This window comes from Hirundo rustica, chromosome 4 (assembly GCF_015227805.2).
Source record: "Hirundo rustica isolate bHirRus1 chromosome 4, bHirRus1.pri.v3, whole genome shotgun sequence".
NCBI lineage: Eukaryota > Metazoa > Chordata > Aves > Passeriformes > Hirundinidae > Hirundo > Hirundo rustica.
The window spans coordinates 28,821,014-28,845,144 of NC_053453.1; the positions used below are offsets into that span (position 1 = coordinate 28,821,014).

The 24,131-nt window shown below is 37.8% G+C and overlaps 1 protein-coding gene across 1 annotated transcript in view; it reads left to right on the top strand.

Moving 5' to 3' along the window:
• CNTN1 (contactin 1) overlaps positions 1 to 24,131 on the top strand; it is a 217,410-nt gene that overhangs the window by 41,731 nt on the left and 151,548 nt on the right. Inside the window, exon 2 of the mRNA XM_040062019.2 lies at positions 18,306 to 18,351. The gene's annotated coding sequence lies outside the window, so the exon portion shown is untranslated. The remainder of the gene's footprint in view (positions 1 to 18,305; positions 18,352 to 24,131) is intronic.

The following is a 24,131-nucleotide window of genomic DNA, read 5'->3' on the forward strand; positions in this document are numbered from 1 at the left end:
CAGAAAATGAAATAATAAAGCTGTAGCAATTCCTGGCACAACAGTAGTTTAAACTTTCATTGCAAAAAACTACCTTCCCTCTTACATTTTCTGTAAAACAGCAATGGTACAATTCAGTGGGGATTTTGTAATAAAAAATCCTCACTAAAATATGGAGAAAGTTGCAAAAAATATGTCCCTCTTCTAATATCCTTATTTAGCCAATCTACACATAAAGAGTTCAGTTAAAACATGCTGTTTCATTAATTTTGTAAAGAGTATTTTGGTTTAAAAATAAATATTTTTCATGCAGGAAAAAAGTACACAGAACCATCATAAGAATAACAGATGACCAAAGAAGATCAGATAAAGTAAGAAATTAGCAGTGTGTTTCAATTCACATAGGAAGAATTCTCTTAAATTTAATTTGTTGTATTATAAAACTGGTCCTTCAATACTACCTGAGTTATTTTAAATAAACAATTCCTAGCTAGAAATTCAGTAAAGTAACGTTTTTTCATTTTTGTCAGAAAAAAATTCATCTTAGTATGGTCTGTGCCTTGGACCTGTTCAAACAAAACCAGATCTCTACCACATGCTGGATTTTAATAATAGAATTACTTCAGACTTCTAAATTACATAAATAGAGCAGGCAGTTGTCAGCCTTGAAAATAACTCTTACATTCAGCTGGTGGATAGGAAGATGTTTATTTTGGGTTGTGCAATTCCCATAATGGGGAAGAAATTACTGTTTTGCTGTCCTATTTTTATATTGCTGATCAATTCTCTTTGCACAGTAAAGATACAGTTCTGATTCAGATTTACGATAGGATTTGATCACTCTTGAAGGCCAGAGAGAAAATTATTCTACTTTACTATTTCATTCTTGGGAGTCAGTTGCATGGTTTAATATTCTTGCCCTTTATTTAATCACAGATTTTGGGTTGGTATCAAAACCAAACAGAAGCCCCAGAAGTGCAAGAGTCAGTGCTTGAGACTCGAAATACGCCTGGCTGCAAAACACCTGGCCATTGCTGCCAGCTGCATCTGCCCCAGCTGTGATAGCGGCACTGGAAATAGCCTAGAGCTGCCAGGGGAAATGTCAAACCCTACCTTCTTCCCTGCTTCATAAGAGAAACAGCACTGACAGAAACAGTCAGCTTTTATTTAGAAAAAGCTGCCTCAGGGAGCTGTAGAATCTGTTGGTCTGGTGCTGCTCTGGAGAAAAACTCAAGCATGCTCTGCTCTCCTTGGCAAGGCTCTGTGTGAGCTTAAGCCTAAGTATTTGCTTGTCTTGTTTCTGCTCTCTAGGGAAGTAATCTGCCCCCTGTGAACAAAAGTGTGAAGAATTCATAATTTTACAATAATAAAATATGTCTGATCCTATGTTTTAAATACAGTGTTTTCAGATACCAGAGGCTTTGTTTTTAAAAACTGTATTTATTAAAGTCTGCTGGCTTCCCCAGGTCATTTCTCAGCTGGAAGTGCCAGCCCTAGCCATGGGGGAAGCAGACTCCAAGGTGTGCCATCAACAGCTGTTTCTGACACTATTAAGTCAAGCCTGGTAATTCCAGCACAGGTTGCATGAGACTCAGTTGTCACCAAAGAAATGGTTGTACCATCAGTTCTAAGGGAAAGCCTCCTGAATGAAAGGCTCTTGCTGTCCAGAAAAACAAAGATTTCTGGTCATTGTACTTTTTCATCAGAAATTACTAATTGCACCTCCCTGAGGTCTCCAATGGACAGGTTATTGTGAACAACTTTTGCACCGTATTGATACTGAAGAGGATCTTTTTTCTCCAAGCCAAGTCACTGAGCTTTCTGCTTACAGGTGTTGTCAAAAGAGTATGTTTGGCTGCAAGTCATGTTCCAGACTGACATTTGTGACTGCTAAGGCCAGTAAACAATCAAATACTCCTGCCGCATAGGGAAGATTGAAACAGGACTGAAAAAAAAGGTGTGAGATATCAATTCCCACAGAGCTTAAGGAATACTTGACTTGGATTTCTTCTGGCAGCCAGTAACCAAATACTACTTTTGAAGCCTCATATAAAAAAAATTGTCTTCTGTTTGCTATTTATAGAAATACCATGTGAATGTTGTGTGAAATTCAAATACTAAAGCACTACATTCACAAGATTCATACTGCTCTCTGGGCTGCTAAATATAATTTGACTAATTTTTCTTCTAATTTATCATGTTTCTCTTTTAATTTTTTTGTTTGATATGTTAAAGCCATGTGAGATAGCATGGTGTCATTTATATTTGCAGTCTGCATAGTCCAATTTTTTCTTGCCTGTTTTGGATCTTTCTGTGTGTGTGTGTGTGTCAGCTTTTTTCAGGGACCTAACATCTAGTTGCTTTCAAAGGAAGAGAATAGTTTACAGAAAGGCACACCAACATGTTTGTGTGCTCTTTTTTGGTTGTTAACGGTTCCAGCACATTCCGCAGTGCACTCAGGAAGAGTGAAACACCAAATATAGGCCAAAGTTTCTGTATAGAAAATGCAGGTTGTCTTACAGTGAAAGTCCAGTGGATTTCATTTTGATATATGCATTCATTTGCAGTGACAACAAGGAGCTGAGCATTATTTTCATCGTATAATTTCAAAGTGTTTTATATCAATGGAGGAAAAATCAATCTTGTTCACGTTTTCATTCCTGTAGGCTCTGATGTAGTTGTGCTGTAATAGAACTTTCATACAACTGCCAGAACCAGCCCTGCAATTCAGCCTATTGGTGTGTGTAATGTATATTTTGTCAGGGCTAATTTGAGCAATGTTGTCAACAGCGTGCTATAAAAACGCTTGTGGTAGCTGAAGCACAGGATAACTGTAGGAGGGCTGGAGTAGCTCTTGCTGCTCTGAAGTGCAATCAGAAATAGTTCAGACACCATAGAATTTGACCCCACTTGGATGTGAAAGGGGAGTGGAGAAAGAAGGACTTTAATCCCTCAAGTGTGATTCAGCATCCCTGTGTCTCTGTTTAGCATAATTTGGGATTTGGCACCCTGTGTGTGTCTCTCTCTGTTGCAGAACTGGCTGGCTGCCAATGTCAGTAAAAGTCATTGTAAATCCTTCCTCTGAGGAATCACCTGCGCTCTGGGGCAGAGGGTCCTGTACAGCTTCTGCTGCACCTCCTGCTGTCATCAGCCCTTCTTTCTTTCTGCATGCTAGAAAGGATTTAGGAATGTGATAACTTCCTCTGTGGGCTTTATGAGCCATTCTTGCCACATCCTAAGTTCATTTGTATTAGTTCATTTACTGCATAGTCAAGTTTTTATTGCATTATTGAGCTTCTGTGTGAATAAAAGCCTCTGTGTGAGAGGAGATACTGTGCTGTCAACATCTGCTGAAAGCTAGGATTTGTGATGTATGTCAGAGTCCTGGGAGTTCTTCAACTGGGGATGGTTTGGAAAAGCAGCCGTTGAACAAAAAACTAAATGAAAATTCAGCATTTGTCAACTCTTGTCTGTCAGAATTCGAAGATGGATAGTGCATTACTATTTAGAACATTAGGAGTTCCTTTTAACAATTAATATTGTTCTGTGCTGACTGTATTCTTGTTACTATTTATTCCCTGCATTCATGGGGTTTTTCTGCAAGGTGGTGTGTGGCCTAAAATAGGAAGCTTTTCTTCAGCAATCTGCAAACTGATGAAGCAGTCAAAGATGTAGAGCAATCATTTTTGTGGAAAATACTGAGGGAAAATTGCATTCTCAGTCTCTAGTGACAAGTAAGCGTCTGTTTTTTCCTTTGCATTAAAAGACATTACAAGGTGACAGGAGACATTACTGCTCCTTTAATAAAAATGCTGTTGAAAAGTACTGGTGAGCTTTTTCCTAGGATCTGCTTTCTCCACTTGGCATTCAGGGATACTTACAGCCAAATGTACCACAAATTGATATGAATGTGAGGATCTGTAGAGTGGAAGTTAAAGGCAATTTTTACTGATTTTATATTGGCATTATTTCTCCTTTAACTCAAGAGAGAAATAGCGTCTATTAATTTTTTGAAAATATTTTGGGAAAGGTGCAGGGTTAGTAACTGAGAAAAATACAATAGTTTCCTGTCCTTCAGTTGGAAGATACAGTAAAAGATTTTTGTTGCCCGTAGTGGAAAAAATTTCTTGCAAAGTAAATATCAGCAGAAGTAAAACAAAACAAAAAACATGGAAAGGGAAGTTTTTCCCAATGGGTTTTCAGGGTGAAAAATGGAAATAAATACTGAAATATTTCTTACCAAGACTTATCTGCCTTACCTTCTGATTTCACTGAGGAAAAGTATGTTTTCTTTTTTATTTAATTTGAATTCTGACGATTCGAATTAAAACTGTTTGAACAGGAACAGTGCTACTTGATTATATTTAAACTGTGTGAGGAGTTAAAATGCAGACTGTTAGGCATCTCTTGGATGGCCAATAAATTGCAATTAAAAGGCATGAGAAATAATTTAACATGTCTTGGGAAAGTCTGTAAAAGCAGTTTTTATAAATTTCTATAAAACACAGGAGGCTTTATGTGCAATTTTATGAAGGTTCAAATTGGCAGCTAAACTAGTTAAATACTCTGCCTTTAAAGTATCCAGAAAGACTCTGCTGCAAAGCTTTATTTTATTCCTCAGTGTTCATGGATGTTTTCAGTTGTTTAGTTGGATCTGTCAAAAGTGCAGTACAGTTCAGCTTCCATCTGTAGTTATAATCTCAAAGGAGAACTTGAAGACAGTCCTTGGTATATGCAGTGAGATGAAAGAATAAAAAACAAAATTGAATTTTTGAGAGTAAAGCAACTTTAGAAGAATCTTCAGATATTTTTCTTTCTCAATTCCAAGTCACTCATGACAAACATAAGAAATTCTCATTTGGGGTAGAAAGAGTTCTGGGTCAAGAAGCCAAAGGTGATGGCTTTAGTCAGTAGTTGAATTGAACTATACAAATGCAGCTCTGTTTTAGTTTTAAGCAGTAGACTGTCTGGAATATCTTGCCTGCTACTTGAGCTCATCTAGTATCAAGCCACAGCTAAAATATCTAAGTTTGGAGTGTTGGTTTCCTACCCAGGTAACAGGCAACTTAGCGGATTTTCTTATGTGAAAGTAAAACCATGATTTTGAAATATCTTTGGTTTTAAAAGATGAAATTTAAGGATGCTGAAGTTGCAGGGCCAATGACAACAGGATTCTAACTGTAAGGAAGTGAGTTCATAAAATGTTGATACTTTTCTCGGATGACATTGCATATACAGAACTGAGCTCCAGTTTTTGTGATATGTCTGTTAAACTGAATGTAGTATTTTAGTCCCTTTTTTTTTTTTTTTTTTTTTTTTTTTGCTGGCTCCCAGCTGTCCTAGAACCTTATTTATTTGAATAGATTTAACTGTGGAAAAAAACCAAATAGAATAAAAACTATTCCAGCTGGATTATGCCATACTTTTAGCAATGAATCTGTCATTGTGTCCATCTGAATCGTGGCAAGATTTTTCTCCTTTTTCTGATAGACATAGTTTTCTCAGCAGTTATTTATTTGAATTTCAGAAATGTAGTTTGCTTGCTAGGGAACACCGTGGTCTAGCAAAATGTTTTTCTGGTCAGGATTCTCTTAAAACCATACTGGATAGACATAGAAGTTGGGCAGTTATTTCCCCCGCCTCATTCTTAAAGCTATGAAAAAGGAAAAGCACAGCAGAAATTAGATTTGAGATAAACATGGTTAGCTCAGTTTGATTGTTAAGGCTTCCTTAATAAAAATTTTAAAAGCAATAAAAGAATAAGCAGATTGGACCACTCACGCAAATGGAAACAAGCTTTTTCTGGGAGTTTTTAATCAAAAATATATAATTATGGGAGGTAGACTAGGAAAGAAAACTAAAGGCATTTTTTAAATGACTAGTCTTAAAAATAAGTAAGCAAAGAACATTAACCATCTGTACAGATCTTGCAGTGTTTTTCCTGTAGCAGGCACTTCCTTAATATTTTGTAAATCATATTGATCTTCCAGAAATTCTCATAAAGTCCTCACTATCTTCATTTTTGGTTTATCCTCCTCTACCCCTAGTCTAATTTACTCCTAGTGTATGTATAACATACAGGATAATCCCTTTCAAAAAGGTGTCGTTTACTGACTCAAAAAGTTGTTACATCCCAAACTCATTCTCCAGTTGGAAAACATTTCAAAATTGTTGCCTGTTTTTCCTATCATGTGCATTATTTTTGAAAATTACAATGTAAACAAACCATGAGGCATTAATTTATAACCTAATAATGAGAGATCTGAAATAGATTGGAGGAACCAGTTCCCACTTGCAATAAAAAATGTTATCTTGGCTGTGGAGAAGATTTCTTCCAGCATATCAGTTGTGTAAAGCAGTCCCAGTGTGAATATATTTCATAACACAGTGAAGAAATTCACTTAGTTTTTTTTTTGGGGGGGGGGGGGAAAGCATATTTCAAAGTCCATTAATCTCTGGAACATGGGACATTAATGCTCTTTTTGGCTTTTAGCCTTCTAAGTGGTGCAGTATAGCCAGATTTCATGAGCCGTCCAGTCAGACCAGGCCAAGGCTTGCAGAAGGCATGGAAGTTCACCAGGTATAGTTCAGACAATTGTGAGGCACAACTCAGCATTGACACAGAACTTAAGTTTGATAGGGGTGTAAACAAAGGTAAGTTTGTCTTTTGGTAGTGTTTAAAGTCATATTATAACTTCCTTTAAAGTTGTTTTGTCTTACATAACCTTTGATTTTGAAACTTAGCCTTGGTATATAAACATACATCTAATGAATGTGTGCTCCTGAGAGGATAAAAGCAAACAATAAATCAAATCTAGATTTTGTGCATCACATAATCCATCATCTTTGGTTTATACAAACATATGCTCTGTGCTTTCAAAGGACCATGTCGGTGAGGGCAAGGTTCAAATCACCATGCTTGAGAGAGCGAGAGTTTCCTAAGCAGTGCACATCTGTTCTTGAAGTACTTTTATAATATGCAACCATGAATTACCTTCTCTAAGTTTGTATTTTAAAGAGAAACCTAGGACGATGTGGACGCTGTTGAGATTGTATAGTTATTACAGAGTGTTGTTGATCAGTAGAAAATTTAACAGCGATTTCAGTCAGGACAGAATTTGGCTATTATTTTACAAAGTCTTATCAAAATCCAGATGGAAGAAGTGATTTATTTATTGGCACAGTCTTTCTAGAAATAACTATAAAATTAAGAGAGAATCTTGTAACATAAACATAGCATCACATACTGAAATCAACATTTATTTTTTCTAGTTCTTATTCTTTATAAGAACTAGAAGACTTTTCGAGACTTGTTAGAGCCATAGAATATCTGTAGTAAAGTCTGGAAGAGGGGCAGAGGATTTTGTTTTCTCTTTGTCAGGGAGGATCAGTAAGGTCTGATCTCCTCAGAGGTAGGAGGGAGTTGGTGCAGTGAAAAGAATTGCTTTTGTGGTCTCTTCTGCAAAAGAGGAGATGGATTTACTCAGTCTGATGTTCTCCTAGGCTGGAGGTGAAGGATAGTCTGGGAGAGCTCCTTTTAGGCAGATGCTGCAGGAGCCATTCAGTCCATGGTGGTAGTGGGGAGCATGACTTTCAGGATGGGCCAGAGCAGCAAATGTGTCCCCTCTTAAATGGGGGCCACAGTCCACTGTTGACTTGTCTATTTTCCCTCCTTTCTTCTGACATAAGGGTAAGTTCTTTGGGGGATGTGGGTCCTTTTGTTTTCAGAAATAAATACCTAGTAGTGATTTATTGTTTTTTCCTTGTACTTTTTATTCCCTTATCCTTACTAATAGGAGAAGGAATGGAAAGCAAAGCAAATGTAAATATTATTCTCTTCACCTTGTAAAGATCAGGGTGTTCTCTGGGGTTCAAAGAGGATTTCTTCCCTCAGGTGGGCACTCATGGTGCTATGAACAAAGTAATGGCTGTCAACAAAGTAAAAAAGATGAGACAGAGGACAAAACCAGACTGGTAATTAATTATGGATAATTGGTATCATTCATTCGCTTGTTTCTGAAAGCAGTCACAGAATATCTCCCTTGTGAGTGATGAGAGCAAACTAGAAGCTAAATATTCTTTCATTGCAATTCTTTATAAGAATTTTCTTAATATTTCATGATACATGGACTAGAAAATATCCACTTATTAGAATAATAGACATTTTATGTGTACACACACAAACAAGTTGACTGCACTACTCTGCGTCTTCATTCCTTCCCACCTGTCATTTGCCTGTCTTGGTTTCTTCTGTCTGTGAAATCTGGGGAAAATGAGCACTGTACTTTGAAATGGCTCAGGCTGTGCTGGATCCAAGTTTCATGACTCACTGGCAGCTGCAGCAACGGAGTTTTAGCAGTCCATGTGCGGATAGGAGGTAACATCTCACTTCTGTCATGCGCTGGCAGAGCGCACAGCAGCCACGCAATGTGGCCCCATTTGCAAACACAGGAGAAGCATGACTGTTGGAGCTGTGTTTTCTCTTCACACAACTGATCTGCATCTTCTGGATCAGGTAAAAAAAAACCCACAGGCTAGGTGGAAGCATCCCACAGGCTGAGCTGTGTTGTGCTGTGTGACATGATACAGGTAACAGAGCCCCAGTCTCTCTGGACTCTGTGATCTGACATAATATACATAATGTTAATCAGGAAACCTCTCATCGTGCTTTCATAACAATCCTATTCTCATTTTTTATTACATGGGCCCATTTATATCCCTGAGAGCTTATCTTAGTTTTCTTCCCTGTCAGCGATGTCATCCAAAATCTTAAAATTCAGTGCTTTATTTATTTTTGCCAGTGGAGAAATCTGTTTTCCATGAATAGTAGAAATGTAAAACAGATGATCAGAACTTTAGCACAGTTATTCTCCCATATTAACTGTCCTGTATTTAAGGTAATAGTGCTTACGTTGTCATCCTTCTCACTCTCCTCCAGTTTGGGGACATTGTCACCGTGGCCATAAGCTGTGCAGAAAAAAGATAATGTGTGTTCCATCCACTTTTCCTTTCCACCTGTACTCACTCAAACATTGCCTACCTTTGATGCAGTCGGGTATAAAAGTGTATAGTCCTGTCTGGTTTTTCTTGGGGCACAGGTCAGTCTCTTCAGCAGATACTTATTCAGGATCTTACGTTTTTATTATGAAGCTAATCGTAAGTCCAAATCTATATACCATAACAGTAAGATACATACTCTGATGTTTTTATTGTATTGGTTCAGAAGGGAGGTGACTCCCTGGTAGTGTAGTGCATTATCTAATGGGTTCAAGAAGTCCTGTGAGGCTCTGATCTGGCTGCATGCCTAATAGATAGGTAGGTTTCTAACTTTCAGCTTTTAAACCCAGCAGGCTGGCTTAATAGAAAGATGAGGAGATGGACTTTTAGGCATGATATAAACTGGGTCTAGAATGCCAATTCTGCCAAACCATGAAATCATACATACTGATTTTACAGAGGAGACTTTGGTTGACTGGACACCAAAATAAAATCATTAAATCATTCAACACAGAATATGAGCTGGCATTCAGAAGTTGAGCAGTAAGGAAAAACAAGATTTGTTGCTACTGATGAGATTTTTAGACTTAAAAGAAACATTTTTTTTGTTTTATGTTTATTTTTAACATCAAAAATGTCTCTGTGGAAAAGTAGTTTGATCAAGGAGCACATGATAGAAGAGAAATTATTTAAATTTTAATCCAGATTGAATCCAATCCAAATGATCAGTATCTGACTAGAATGAATATCTGACATTTAGAGATGGTAGTTCATGTGACAGGAATTGATGATATAGTTCATTTTTCAATGAAGTAATTTTACATAAAGTAATGGTTTATTTCAGAGAAGCTATAAAAAGGGAAAAATATTTGCTTATGAGCCCAAGAAAAGCTGATTTTCCCTGGCTATATATAAATGTGAGGTTTACATTAGTAGAATGGCAGAAAAGCCCATAACATGCTAAGGATTTCATAAGTATCTCGTTTTCCTGAGAAACATTTAATGAAAAACAAGGGTCTGCATATTGTTTAGCCTCTTTTTGAGGAAATGAGACATATATGACTGTACTGTGCACTTGCTGGTGTTTCTCTGATAACTTTTGTACATGTTGTGTGATTTCTAATTCAGGGTTGAGGAGGGACGCAATTTCCCGAAATAACTGTGACTGATCCCAGTAAGGAGTGTTATCTCATGGTTACCTGTTGTGCCGGAAGGATACACACCTGCAGAACTGGTTACACCTTGTTGAGTTCTTAAATGTGATATATGGCAGGTTGTGGGGACACCCGGAGGACATCAGTTGTAGATGCTGTGGGATAGTGGGTAATTCTGCAGGGCAAGGGAAGGAGCTGGAATTCTTACTGAGGCAAGACAGACAGGAGAAGCTGCAGAATTCATGTATCTAAGGCTTCTTCAGTCATCTGTTCATTGAGCAACTTACATGCTCTGTGAGTATTTAAATAAATGCAAAGAAAAATTGCTAGGTATTTTCTGGTTTAGTACACATAAGTGAATTGTTAAGCAAGATGGAAGCACAAGTCAAATATAAAAGAGGTTTTTTGCTTGCTAGTACAGCTAGAAGTATATATTTTTGTGTCTTGTAAACAGGTACCTTTTTTAATGAAAATGTCTCAAAAGCATTTTGCAAATGAAAATGAAATGCTTTCAATGTATCATGCTTTTAGCAGCTCTGTTCAGTGCCATGTGCAAAAAATAAAAACTGATATCCAAATACTTCATTTCCTTTTTTAAAGTTATTTTATTGCATACCATTTAAGCACTAGTATGTTTGTTCCTGAGTCTTGATACTAAGTAGTAGTATTTTGAATATCACGTCTGATTTTGTCAGAGAAACATATTAGTACCTTAAGGATTGCAGAATTATTAGTACTTTGTTTTCTAATTGGAGTATTTAGATTAAGTTATTTAGTATTCTGCTACCTTACAGAAATTTTAAGGCAATCCTTCTCCAACTCCTACTAAAATTTTTTGGTTGTTTCCAAGGAGCTGATACAATGTCCTTTCTCTTTTCGTAAGTAGAGCTAAATCCAGATCTCTTTTTAGTTCTTGGGCATGCACTCACCAGTTGAAAAGCCTGTAATGAAGAATTGGATCATTTGTTTAATGGGTGTTCTGCATGATAGAAACAAGGGCAGATGCAGCTCTTTGCTCTTCCCAGTAAATCCAGGCCTGTGAAACATGCTTAGAAGTGGTGACAGTTTTATGTTCTTTGGAGTAGAAATTAATTACTCTTTCTAAACCAGATGAATTAGGGTTTAGCAGGTAATGCAGGTTACCTCTGAAGCCCAGAAGTCAGGAATGAGCAAATTTAAATGATGTAGAACATGTAATTTGCTGCAATATTTCTTTCTATTGATTCCAGTGATAATTAAATATGAACCTTTTGGCAGTTCCCAGAACATTTTTATCAAATTTTACAATGATGCATTGAAGGTCTCCATGTCCAGAGGTGAACAGGCTTGTTAGCATAACTCAGCCTGAGCTGGTTGAATGCACTTTGCTAACATTATTCTCAAGGGTAAAAGATGATTTTCCTTTTGTGTACTAGTAGAAATATATTACAGGTCTTTGACAACGCTAAATTTGGAGGCCCTTGATAAATTGTTTGAGCTTGGTTCACTCTGGCAAACCTTTTTGATTTGATGCTTTTGGTTTCAGTAAATGCTTCTATTGTAGCTATTTTTTCAAACTGTCCCATTGTCTTTCAGAGCAAATACAGGAGTGATACAATATGTGAAAATGAGGGAGTCAGTAAATGTGATTTTTTCCACTTCCTGATAAATTTTGTGTGAAACAGGAAAGCACTTTTCAAATCCAGCCTTAACTGGGCTGGTAATTGCTCTGGTCAGTGGTGAACATCCTTGGTATTAAATATTGGATATATCACCCTAAGCTGAAATATTGGTACCTCATTGAAATTCTTTATAGATGTACCCTCATAATGACCTAGTGCACAGAGTGACCTCACTTGTGTGGCTGTTACTGCTTCTTGTGTGAATGAAACTTGCTCACAGGAGGGAGTCTGAGTCATTTGTGGTTGTGACCAAACCCAGGTAAGAGCTATGTTGTGGTTTAACCCCTGCAGACCTCTAAACACCAGCAGCATGAAAACAGAACAACACAAGGGATTTATTCACCACTTCCCATGGGCAGGCAGGTGTTCAGCCACCCATGGGAAAGCCATCACAGGTAATGGTGCCTGGAGGAAACAAACACCATCCCTCCAAATATCCCTCTTTTTCTTCTCCTTCCCTCGGCTCTGTGTGCTGAGCCCACCACATGGTCTGGGATATCCCTGTGGTCAGTTGCGGTCAGGTGTCCTGGATGGGTCCCCTCACATTTCCTTGTGCACCCCCAGCCTCCTCACTGGTGGGTTGAGGTGAGGGGCAGAAAAGGCCTTGACTCTGGGTAAGCTCTGCTCAGCAACAGCTGAAACATCCCTGTGTTATCAGCACTGGTTCCAGCACAGATCCAAAATACAGCTCCATACCAGCTACTGTGAAGAAAACTAACTTTCCCAGCCATAATCAGCACATGCTAGAACAGGGACACCTCACAAAATCTTATACGTCTAATACTCAAAGTAGAATTGTATAAGCAAAATCTATGGCTGTCCAAACATGCTCATTGGATCACTGAAATCCAATAACTAAGTTCTGTCCTGGCAATTTAAAGGTACACAAATGTCACCAATGTCAGAGCTTGAAAATACCACTTAACAAGAAATAGCACAAAGTGAATTTCTTTTTGCTGAATATAGAACAAAATTTACTAATTCCTGCAACATATTGGTTACTATTTAAATATTCCCATATTTTTAGAAAAAAATAATTTAATTGCCCAGCTGTCAATAAATGGTATATAGGTGGTGAAGATAGCTATGAAATAGAGGATTTTCTTGGTTTTCTGGTGTTTCTTCAGCATTAAAATAGTATAGAAATGCGGAGGCTTGCAGTTTAGAGTGATTCTAACTTGTTCCCTGCTAAGACATTTGGAATACTACATCTCACACCCAGAGGATGTTGCAAAGAGACTTTTAATGTTTTCTAGTGCTTTAGTGTGTGGAAGGATGGTAACTTACATAACAAAATTTTTTGTTATCTCATGTTTTCTGGAACAATAGTAACAAAACAAGCTAGAAGGTTCTCTAGAACAAAGGGTCGTTTAATCAAAAAGAAGGAACTTTGTGTCTTCATCAAAAAGCAAGCACCTCTGGTTTTTGGTTTGTTGGGGTTTTTTTAACCTTTTTGTATTTATAGCAACAGAAATTCATATGTACACTTCCCACAGGGAGATCTTTTTGGCTTTGCCAGAAGCCATTTCTGTCTTGCATAAATAATGGTTTATGAAGGAGGTTTTGAGCAGAATTTCATATTCTCCAATGGGTAACATCATTGCCTTAAAGTGATTAGTTAGAGATTTCTTAATACTGGGAGGGGATCTCCTGCAGTATTGTATGGAATAGACAATATACTCTTCAAATGCAAATAGTTTATATTATTTCAATAATACTTTAATATGTTGGAAATCCTCTTAGTGACACTACAGCTAAATTAGTGGTAGAATGATAATATAAAATGAATGACTTGCTATTGAAAGTGGAGGCAGCATCCGTGTGCTGTTTGTATAGGCTCAGTTTCTGAAGAAAGATTAAATAAGGTCCTGGTCCTGCCTGATTACTTATGTGAATAAAGTTCCTGATATGTAAATTTTTTCAGGATAAGAGCCTTTGTAATTTCCCAGGCAGGAGCCATATCTGTCACTTTGCTCTGTGATACACCTCCAGTATGAATTAACTTACAATACTCAATTTTAATTCCTTGAGAAAGCAGATTTAAGCTTCGACCCTGAGTTAAAATCAGAATAAACAGGGAGCAAGCATTGCAGAAGCTCTTGGCACACTGACAGTCGTTCTCTTTTGCACTGTCGAGTTGACTTGTTTATAGCCTGGGTTTGCAATGAGCTCCTCTGCAGAAGGGTGAGACCTTGGATCTCCACTGCTCACGGATCTAGTTGGCCCTGTTTGCAGACTGCAATAGCTAATGGAACAGCCTGCAGCCAGTAGAAGATGATGAGATGTTGCCGTGATTAACCGAAGCGATTTTAAAAAATTGCTTAATGTCATTGTAACTTGGTGGTGGCAGCTGGAAGTGTGTTTTTTGATGTCTTCAGCAGCAGCTCTGCTGAAAGCAGGCACGGCTCTGGTGCTCAGCCTGGGACTGCAGGGGCTGTGCCTCTGTTTCAAGGACTGATGTGAGGAGCTATGGTTTATCTTTAGCTATAGGCTTAACTTTCTAATCAAAATGCAGCTGTTATTTCAGGCCAGCTCCTTACAGTTATTTATGCAGTTAATACACAGATTTTCTAGTGTGTTTTCCATTCTCTGGTACACACTCACCCTTTCAGCATCCTTTGAGTCTGCAGTCTGGTAGTGTCAGTACTTCTCAAGGATAACAGAGGGCCAGATGTGTGAGGTTACAATGAGTCAGTAGCACATTGGTGCAAGGACGAGTGGCCTGCTAATGGTGGGGTCCCTTACAGCCTTCTCATAAATCCACTAAAAGACATTTTTACATGTTTTCTAGGATGGTTGGCTTACTTGCACTTTCTTAATTGATTCCCAGTTCCACATCACACTTTTTCTTCTGTTTACTGCTGCTAAAACTGATTTTACCTGACTCACTCCTTTACAGCGTGACTTACATTCTCTGGCTCATGCCTTGGGTATTTTCCTGTGTCAATGTTGCGCTACGCTTTGGGGGTTTTTCTAGGGTCGTAGATTCTGTGGGTTTTTTTCCATGACACTACAGTTAAAGGTACAGTACTAAAGTTTATGAAGGAGCTTTCTCAATATTTGGCTTCTGATGACTGGAAATTATTACGCCAGTGCATACCTTCCTGTGAGTGTGTCTGTTTTTCAGATGAATCTAAGCCTAGCCTTCAGCATATGAGGTGAATTAAGTTAACATCTGAGCTTAAGGAACACTGGTGTCACTTCTACAAAAAAGTCCCAGAAAAACCTAGGCTACATAATAATTTTTCCCAGTTTTCAAGCTTTTTTTTTTTTTTTTTTTTTTTTTTTTTTTTTTTTTTTTTTGGTATGCAAAGGATCTGCATACCATAGGAAAGGCCATATGTGTGGGAAGAAGAAAAAAGATACTTAAAAGGATTAGGTGGAAATGCAGAGGAGGGCTTTATAAAAGGGTGGGAAATTGTTGCTAACAGTTTGACTAAAGCTACTAGAAAAACGTCAGAAGTCCTTCCTGTTCCAAGTCAGTACTGAAATTTTAATGCAATTTATAACTTTAGAAATGCTTTGTCTTATGGCTCATACCAAGATCTTTTTTTTTTTAGTGTGACAAACTAGCGTATTGATTTTTCAACTGAACCTTAATATTTCTAGGTAGGCAACAGCTTTGTGTATCTTTGAAACTTGTAATATCTAAGCTCCTGACATGCACAAAAGACAATGCATGACTTTTTTTTGTGCAGGATTCTGAATACTGTATTCCCAGCCAGAAGCCATTCCTAAGCAGATCACGGAGATACCAGTATCTTTCTGATACAAACCATGTAATTGTCTTTGAGCTTGGTAAAGTTCTTACTTTTCCTGTGTTTCTTGTCCATGGGTGATGTTTTGCATGACATACTCCTCCTATGGTGTCATCCACAATGTATTCATATATGTGACAAGTACTACAAAAGGGCTTTTCTCTGAGTGGAGGTTAATTTATAATGGCTTTTTTTTTACAATTGCTGTGCACAGCCAGTGCCTGGTGCTGAACTGATGGGGTCTTCTGATTAGTGAAGTCTGAAAGTGGTGTTTTCAAGGTCACCTTTTGATTGCTTTGGTATTACTGTGTTCAGCAGTAATCTTCATCCATCACAGCTCTCCCTCATGCTTCAATGTGTGATTAAGGCTGAAGAAATGAAGATGTTGTAAAATTCTATGTGTTTTTCTATAAATTTTCATGTATAGAGATTCATGCAAATCATTTCATTATCTTTTACAGCCCAGTGTGAATGGGAAAAGTGGAGTAAAACTGAAAAAAAAAAAAAAATTCTGCCTGTCTTCATTCTGTTATGAGCTAAAATTATGAAATCATATTTTCCTGATACCTGATGCAATATTGCGAATCCTTGTAGAATGAATACGATTGCTTTCCCAGCTAACTCAGTGGCTTGAGTCAGATACCAGTAGATAGAAATACTTTGACTTCACTGCTGTTCCTCAAATATGAAAGAGGAATATGGTTTGATGTCTGCCAGAGTTGTCTGTGGAAGATGCTTATTTAGTTACCAGGAGTGAATCTTGCTGGAGCATCTCCTTCCCTTGCTGTGCCCTGGTGTGTGGGCAGGGGAGCTGCTGAGCTGTGAGGACTAAATTTGCTGATGGTTTCTTTAACCTTTTATTTTTCTTCTTACATTGCACAGCAGTCATAAACTTTGGTTGAAATAAATGAATGTAAATCTTTTAACAAGTGCAAAGTTCAGTGTAAAATAAGGGTATGATAGAAAATTAGATTTATAGAAAGACTATTGTTTAGTAGTGTTAGGGAGTTTCACTGAATATGGTAGTAAATAGTTCTCATGCATTTGCTTTAGAAAAATATATAATTAGCCTAGAGAATGCTAATAAGAAATTGATATTCTTAAAATGCATGTCATTTCAGAAAAACATTCAGAATCTTGATGCTGGATTTTTTTCCTCTGTTTTAATTTATTTTCCAACCCAGCTCCTCAATTTTGAAGCAAGCATGTAAACCTTTCTAGTCAGAGCTGAAAGAATGACAGAATATATTGCATTATTCTGATGATGTACTTAATAACTTGTAACTCCAAGAACTTCATACTCAAGATGAGTATCTTTCTTGAAAACCAGTTTTTATAGTTACTGTGACTTCTGACTATGCAAATACGTACTCAGCAGGGAAATGAATAGAGAATAAAACTTAGACATGGCAAAGGGAGTATTTTTCGTCTGTGGCTCTGTAAGAGTAGTTAAAATTATTAAAAGTAGTTTCATCCACATATTCTCAGTAGTAGAAATAATAAAATAAATAGAGTAGTAGAAATAATAAAGTTTTATAGATGGGAAATACCCTGATATTCTGCCCATGTCAGCAGGAGCAGAAGGATTAAGCTCAGGCGTCTTAACATGTACACTAAGTGACTTCTAAATAGGGAGAAGGGATAAGCCCGAAAGTACAGTCATCATCTTCTCTCAGCACAGTGAAAAGTATTGCAGTAAGAGTACAAGAGAAACAGAGTAACAACCACACCTTGACTAAGCTACCTACAGAGTAATTCTTTGGAGCATGAGTACCTAGATTATTTTTATGGTACTCAGAGAATTAACAGTTGGACTTTATATATCTAAAATAATTTCATATCTCACATATTTAAATCATTGACCTTCTGGCTATGAACACAAATTAAAAATCCTATTTATAATATGAATGAACTACAGTTACAAAAGGAAATACAGAGATAGGAGTGAGGTGAAATTCTATTCCTTTTATGTAGCAAACTTCTGAAGTGAGTTTTCTGTATTATGCAATGGTTGGGGTTGCTGTAGATCTTTGAAGCATTTGAAAATTGCAAGTAGTGCCACTGTAGTGTAGTTCCTGCCTTTGATCCACTAATCAAGATGTATAGTGGATGTTACTCCCAAACTTCTAAGAGAGGCAATTGAGATTTGGAGGTAGTTTGACAGCATCTACTGCTGTGAATCAGAAAAGAGTTGGGATGAAAAAAATCATACCCAAAGTTGTGTACTTTTTTTTTTTTCTGGAAGGGCATGCCAAAATTTGATGGATAGAGACAAATATAAGGTGGGGTCAGAAGAGATACCACAGAGGGAAGAATTATGTGTTAGAGAAAGCAGGAGTTTGGTGATAGTATGTGTCTGAGCTGGTATCTCAATGTAATTTACTTCAGGAGAGAGCTCTAGCATCAAGTGTTTCTGATAAGGTATTAATAACTTGGAAAAATAGCTAAATCTTCACCCAAGCCAGTTTGTAAAGGTAGTCTATAATAGCTTGTTGTGAAGTAATCATGAAAAATAAAACCACACAAGTTTACTGTACTTTTAAAGTTTAATTTTAGTAGAATTCTATGGGTATGTCCTATCTTTATACAAGAAAGTGACTAACTAGACAATCACAGATTTACGAATGCTGGAAATACTTGAGAAAAGCTAATTGTATGAGAACATTATGAAAATATGCATAGCAAATTCTAACAAATGGTAACTGAAAAACTGGGGATTGAGGAAACAACTAAACCATGTTTTTATTCAATTCTAGATACTGCCTCTGGATCTGCAGTGAAGCAGAGTCTACCTTATTGGAGGTTGGTGACTTATTTTTTCAGCTCTTACATAAAATTTTAAAGTAATCTTTCTGAGAGGCTGAACCTTGGTGTCATTGACTGATGTATTGACAAGCTGTTTTGTTGAATGTTTCTGTAGGACTGGACCCAAAGGGATCAGTGTAATATAAGCAAATGACAGTGATTCTTCATATTCATTGTGGTTTGGAGTGTTTTTGTGAAATGCCTCCTGGCCCTTCTGTTTCACATACTGCTTCAGTTAATTGTAACTTAACAAACAAATTAATGTAGATCAGACTTAAATTTTTAGTCATCCTTAGCTAACCTGTCTGAAGAATGGCCCAAAAATCCCCAGTTTTACTGTTCTTATAGAGTCAAATATTTATCTGAATCTTTAGTCCATTTCCAAATTACTATGACATTACTTTTGTATATATGACAGTATCTAGATTATAGGCTGGTTCATTAATATGTATGTATTGTATAGTATGACATGACTGTTCAGTTTTCTGGGGAGAGCTAACTCATCCGTTAAGCTGTTTTTATTTACCTTCTCTAAAACTGGTTTCTTCATTAACAAAGATGTAAGTGCAGCTTATTAACAGTTATTTGTGATTCCAGCTGTCTGATCAGAGTTCTGAAAGTTTGGAATTGCTTTTCTATTTGGATTATGAGTATGATCTCATACCTCACTATATTAGTTCCAGCCCTTACACAGCTGTGCATAGGCTCTTAATATGATTCACATACAAGTGAAGCTTCTTACCAGCCAGATCTGTTGGAGCCATTAGCATTTCTCAAACTTGCAGCAAATGCACACTGCTGCAAGTAGATGTTCATAGGGCTTCTGCCCTCTGTGCTTACAAGAGCATTTTTTTCCACGGAACAGGTATTTATGAGACAGATCTTTCATTCCCGAAACCTGTTCTCTATCTGAGATGAGTTCCATAAAATTCTTCACACACTTCCTTTTCTGTTTGAGAAGTTTATCCACCCTTGCATTGTTCCTCACACTCAATTTTCCAAGTACGTTATACTTTCCTTACTGATAAACCAATAACTGGCATGGCACATGCTGTTGCTTTCTTATTCAAGAACTACAGCAGTGTCCTCTCACACCTGGCAGGCGCACAGGCTAGCTCAGTTCTGCACTGCCACAGCGAGGATCGGTCGGGGTTACAGGCAGGACAAGTAACCTCCTCCCGGTAGGTTCTTGGTTCTCCACACCAGCGAGTGGACCTGATGGAGTTGCGACTGCGGCGACGGAAAAAGAGTCGTCTCTCTTTAGGCAGGGTAGAAGGTAGTTTATTAAGGGGAGTCTGGCAAAGAGCTCCGCCTCAGACCACTGCTGCCCAGAGAGAGCAGAGATCAAAGCCTGGCGGCCACTTATAAATGGGGGAGGGCTGACAACGGGTCATCCAGCCAGGGAACACGGGGGTGGTAACAGGGGTGTCAACCTTTGAACCATTAACAAATCACAGGAGGGTAGGAGGGGATTCCCCAGGCACCAGCCTACCACTCGACACCTCTCCTGGATCTTTCCAGAATCCAGGGAAGGGTCTCGAAGTGACAGACAGGGTGACCACGAGGAGAGGGGGGGAATTGACAGGATGGGTACAGATTGACAGAAAACGTCTGCTTAAATACCTAACTCATAAAGGGGAAAACTATTACAAAACACAGGGGGTACAGTGGACTAAACCATTACAAAAATAACTTAAAATTTTACAAAAATAACTTAATAACTTAATAAAACCACTCTCACACCACTACAAAGAACTGCTTATTTTTCTGTATGAAGGAGCTTGTGATCTCAGGAGCAGCTGGATGTACCTGATGTTTTTTGTCTTCATTCAAAATGGCCACAATCTCCTACTGTTTCTAATTTATTTCTTTCATCAGTAAAGATGAATATTACTTTTATTGTTTGCCGGGGAAAAAAAGGAAAATGAAAAGCAAAGACCCTTACAGAGGTGTGGAAGGTGTAAGTACAGGAGCGTGCACTTCCCTGCAGTGGCAGATAGCATTGCTTAATCTCTGCTGGGAGAGCTGCCTGCAAGCTCATCAGGTAGTGCTATGGTTTGTGCAGCTGCACTGAGCCACAGGTCAGGTGTAATGTAATTCAGTACTTTTCCCCAGGGAAGGAAGCAGCTGGGAGTGAGCCACTTGTCTCCTGCACAGCTTCTCCCAAGCTCCTGGGATGCAGAGAGGAAGCACGTCACATGCAAAGCATATAGCTCTGATCACCATCTTTAGACAGTGCCTGTCCTGTAACAGAGAGGCTGTGGGTAGGGAGCCCAGCTGGAATGCAACACTGCAGCCTACCTATTCCTCTCTGACCTTATGGGATTATCCAGCGTTTGTAGGATCTGCCAGTCTTTCATGTTTTGTTCAGGTCTTGGAGAGATGCTGAGCCATGCTGAGCTGCCACAAGAGGAGCACCCTCTTGCAGAACTCAGCGCTGAGACCAAGGCTGCCTGTTGTATACTTCTCTTAGTGTCTGACTGGGACATGATTCTGTGGTAAGACCAAGCACAATGGCTCTCATGTATTTGAAGAGAAGGTTCAGATGCAAGTATATCATTCTTCAAGTGTTGAGCAGAAGTAATGGTGGTGTGTTAACTATTGCATAAGCAGTAGACTCTCATCTAGAAATCTCTTGGAGGTATGCTATGAGCTAATTAAATATCCAGACGTTCAAAACTAGTGCTTTTCATATATAGTTGTATTTCTGTGAAGCAGTGCAGTGTCTTCCTCATTGCAATGCTTCTGAGCATGAAAGATTAGATCTGTCTGGTTATAACTGTTACTTCAGACTAAATACTTGCCAGCTGTCTTGCAGAATTCCTTTTGGATATTTTCAAATGACCAGAAACGGGTCCAATAAGCATTTCCCTGGAAAGGCCTTCATTGGATACATTCTGCTTATTATACATTAATTTCTATAACTGTGCATCTCCCTTTTATACTGGAGGCATTATTTTCAAATAATGTGTTTTAAGATGCTTTTGGTAAAGGCGTAAGCAAAGTATGAAGGCAGATCTGTTTTCCACATAGTAGATTGTTGTTCAAGACTTTGTGCCAGCCAGTACAGAGTGCAATCATGTCTTATTCCTCTCAAGAGAGATGAATTACTCAACTGCCTTGGCTTCTGCTGCTCCACATTCTTATCCTTGTACTGCTGGAGTGGTCTGCTCTTCTTGTGGAGCAAACTGGCAGAAATTTAAATGTGTAGCAAGCATTGTGATCTTGGTAAAAGATCTTCACCTGAAATCTGTTTCAGATATGCACCAGTTTTCTCAACAGTGCAGTTAATTTTGCTTTTGAGATTTCTGTGTTTAAAAGAAAACAAACAGATTTTTGTTTCAATAGCACTGTGCACAGCAGTATCTTACAAAACCGCTGCAAATTTGAAGAAATAGAGTAATTGATTAATACACTGATACATTGTAACAGATGAGGTAACTTATGTTGCCCTTCTGTTGAGAAAATTTTATTCACGATTATAATTTACTCAGGTATTTGACACAGTAGGGACTGTGAAAAGATGAACTATGTCCAGCTAAGATTGCCCGAATCAATAGTATTTGTGTCTTCAACTAATTTTCTTGTGAAATAGTCAGGACTGTGTGCCTTCGACATTTAATTTTTTAAAGTTTGTGTTTACTACATGCATACTTGAGTGTAGTTACTGCTTCAGTTTCTTAACATGCCTGAGTACTTTTTCACCCTGCTTGGGGTTAAAATGTGACTGCCATGTTACTGAAAGGCGCCTCCCAAGTCGTACTGCCACTGGCGACAAAATCCTTTAACTTTGGTAGGACAGTATGGAAGCACATATGTAGCTATTGCAAAGCACTGAGTACAGTATTATCAAACCAGCAGGAAATACTCGGTGTCAGGCATAGATATTTACGAATTCGGGGTGTCCAGAGAAGTCTTTGCTAGAGTGGACCACAAAAGCCTTGGAGAAAACACAGTAACTGAAGTAATGGAGATGGTGTATACAAGTTTCCGAAACAACCCACAAGCCCTTCATTTGCAAAAGAAAATTAAACTATATTTTGCTCAGAAGGACTCTTTGCATAAACAGTATAATTTGTTGCAGAATAGGGGCAGAATACTTGCAGATGCACAGAACCTTTCCTTTGTTCATGTGTCAACGCTCTACTCCCTAGGCAGAGCTGATGGAAGGGAGATTATCCAGATATTTGTCAAGCCAACCACTGGAATTAATGCTGGGGTCAAACACCGCCTCCTTTTCTTAAGGAAGTGTCAGGCACTTAGATCATGGGTGTGGTGAAATCTATTTGAATCAAGGCAAGTCATTAATGCATTATGTGTTGCCAGTTTTCCTAAGTAAATAAAAAGTGATTCATATGGATTTAAATAGATTGTGCCAAATGACGTTGCAGGACTCTGACATCTTTGATATGTGACTTTTTACTTTGCATCAAGAACTGTGTGTGTTTTTCATTAGAAAGAGTCTAACTCTGCAAAACAGCGCTTACTGGACCTTCCAATAATTATGCAAAGGAGTTGTTACTTGTAGATTTTAAGACCCAAAAGCAATTACTAGATAGATGCAGATAACAGAACCTTTCTTCGACAGACTTTAATTTGAAACGTATGGGAGTTTTTTTAAAGATGTCTCAGTAAGATGCTCCATTTGTTGATACTTGCATTATTAAAATGTTTATTCACTAAAAAGCAACTCAAGAGATCACAGATTAATGTTTACAATACAAACTTTTTAAACAATAGGCTGTATGAATCCCACCCAGAACCACTCCAGATAGTATGAAATCTGTTACTGTCTGCTGGTATTTGTGGAGTACACAATTTCATCTTAGCTTTCTTTTGAATAACCAGATAGGTTAAAATTCTTTAGGTCCTGCCTGATGCAAGTTTGTCAACTATGACTAAATAGAAACTTTTCATTTGGTCTTAAATATTCTTTTAAGGTGTTGATTCAAGGACTAAATGCAGAATACTAGTAATAATTTCACTAGTATCGTACTGTCCTAATTATACCGAATACAAAAGAATAAATTATATACTCATTCTAAGAATATTTATTGTATTAATATATAATTCTCCTGTTTATCACTTCAAGGATGACTAAAACTGCATACAAAAGTGCACCTTCAGCTGGTTTCCTGGTCCTTGCTGAGTTTGCTTGAGAGCCTTTTGGGATATAGCTCTCCATTTTAAAGATAAGATTTCATGCTTATTCTTCAAAATAATACCATTCGAAAATTGAAAAAGAATAGCAGAAGCATAGTGCTTTGTAACTGAGAGTTGGACAACAATCTGATCCAAACATGAATTATAAATGACTGAATAGTGCATACCTGATTTTGCAGATGTGGTATAACAAATTGCTGAGTTACATGTCCTCTGCTAATCCTGCGTCATGGTAATTTAAACAGCAGTGCTGCTAACAGTTCCTTATTTCTTTTTAATGTCATCTACATACACCTGCATGTCTATACACACATAAATTAATGCATACACACAAACGAGAGGTTTTAATGGGATTGTTCTCTCCTGGATTATACCTGTTTTAGTCACTCCCATGGATGCAGTAGGATGGGATATTTGCTTGCTCTTACAGAATAAACTTCAGAGAATCTCAAAAATCTCCTTTGAAGTATTTGGTTAATACAGAGTGTATCCTGGCTACTGTTTTAAGCTTTGAAAGTTTCTCCAAAACTTATCAGCATCTCCCTTGAAATGCAGAGCAGCAAAAATGCCAGAACAACATCAAGATTTAAGCAATTGCTTCTACAAATTAGATT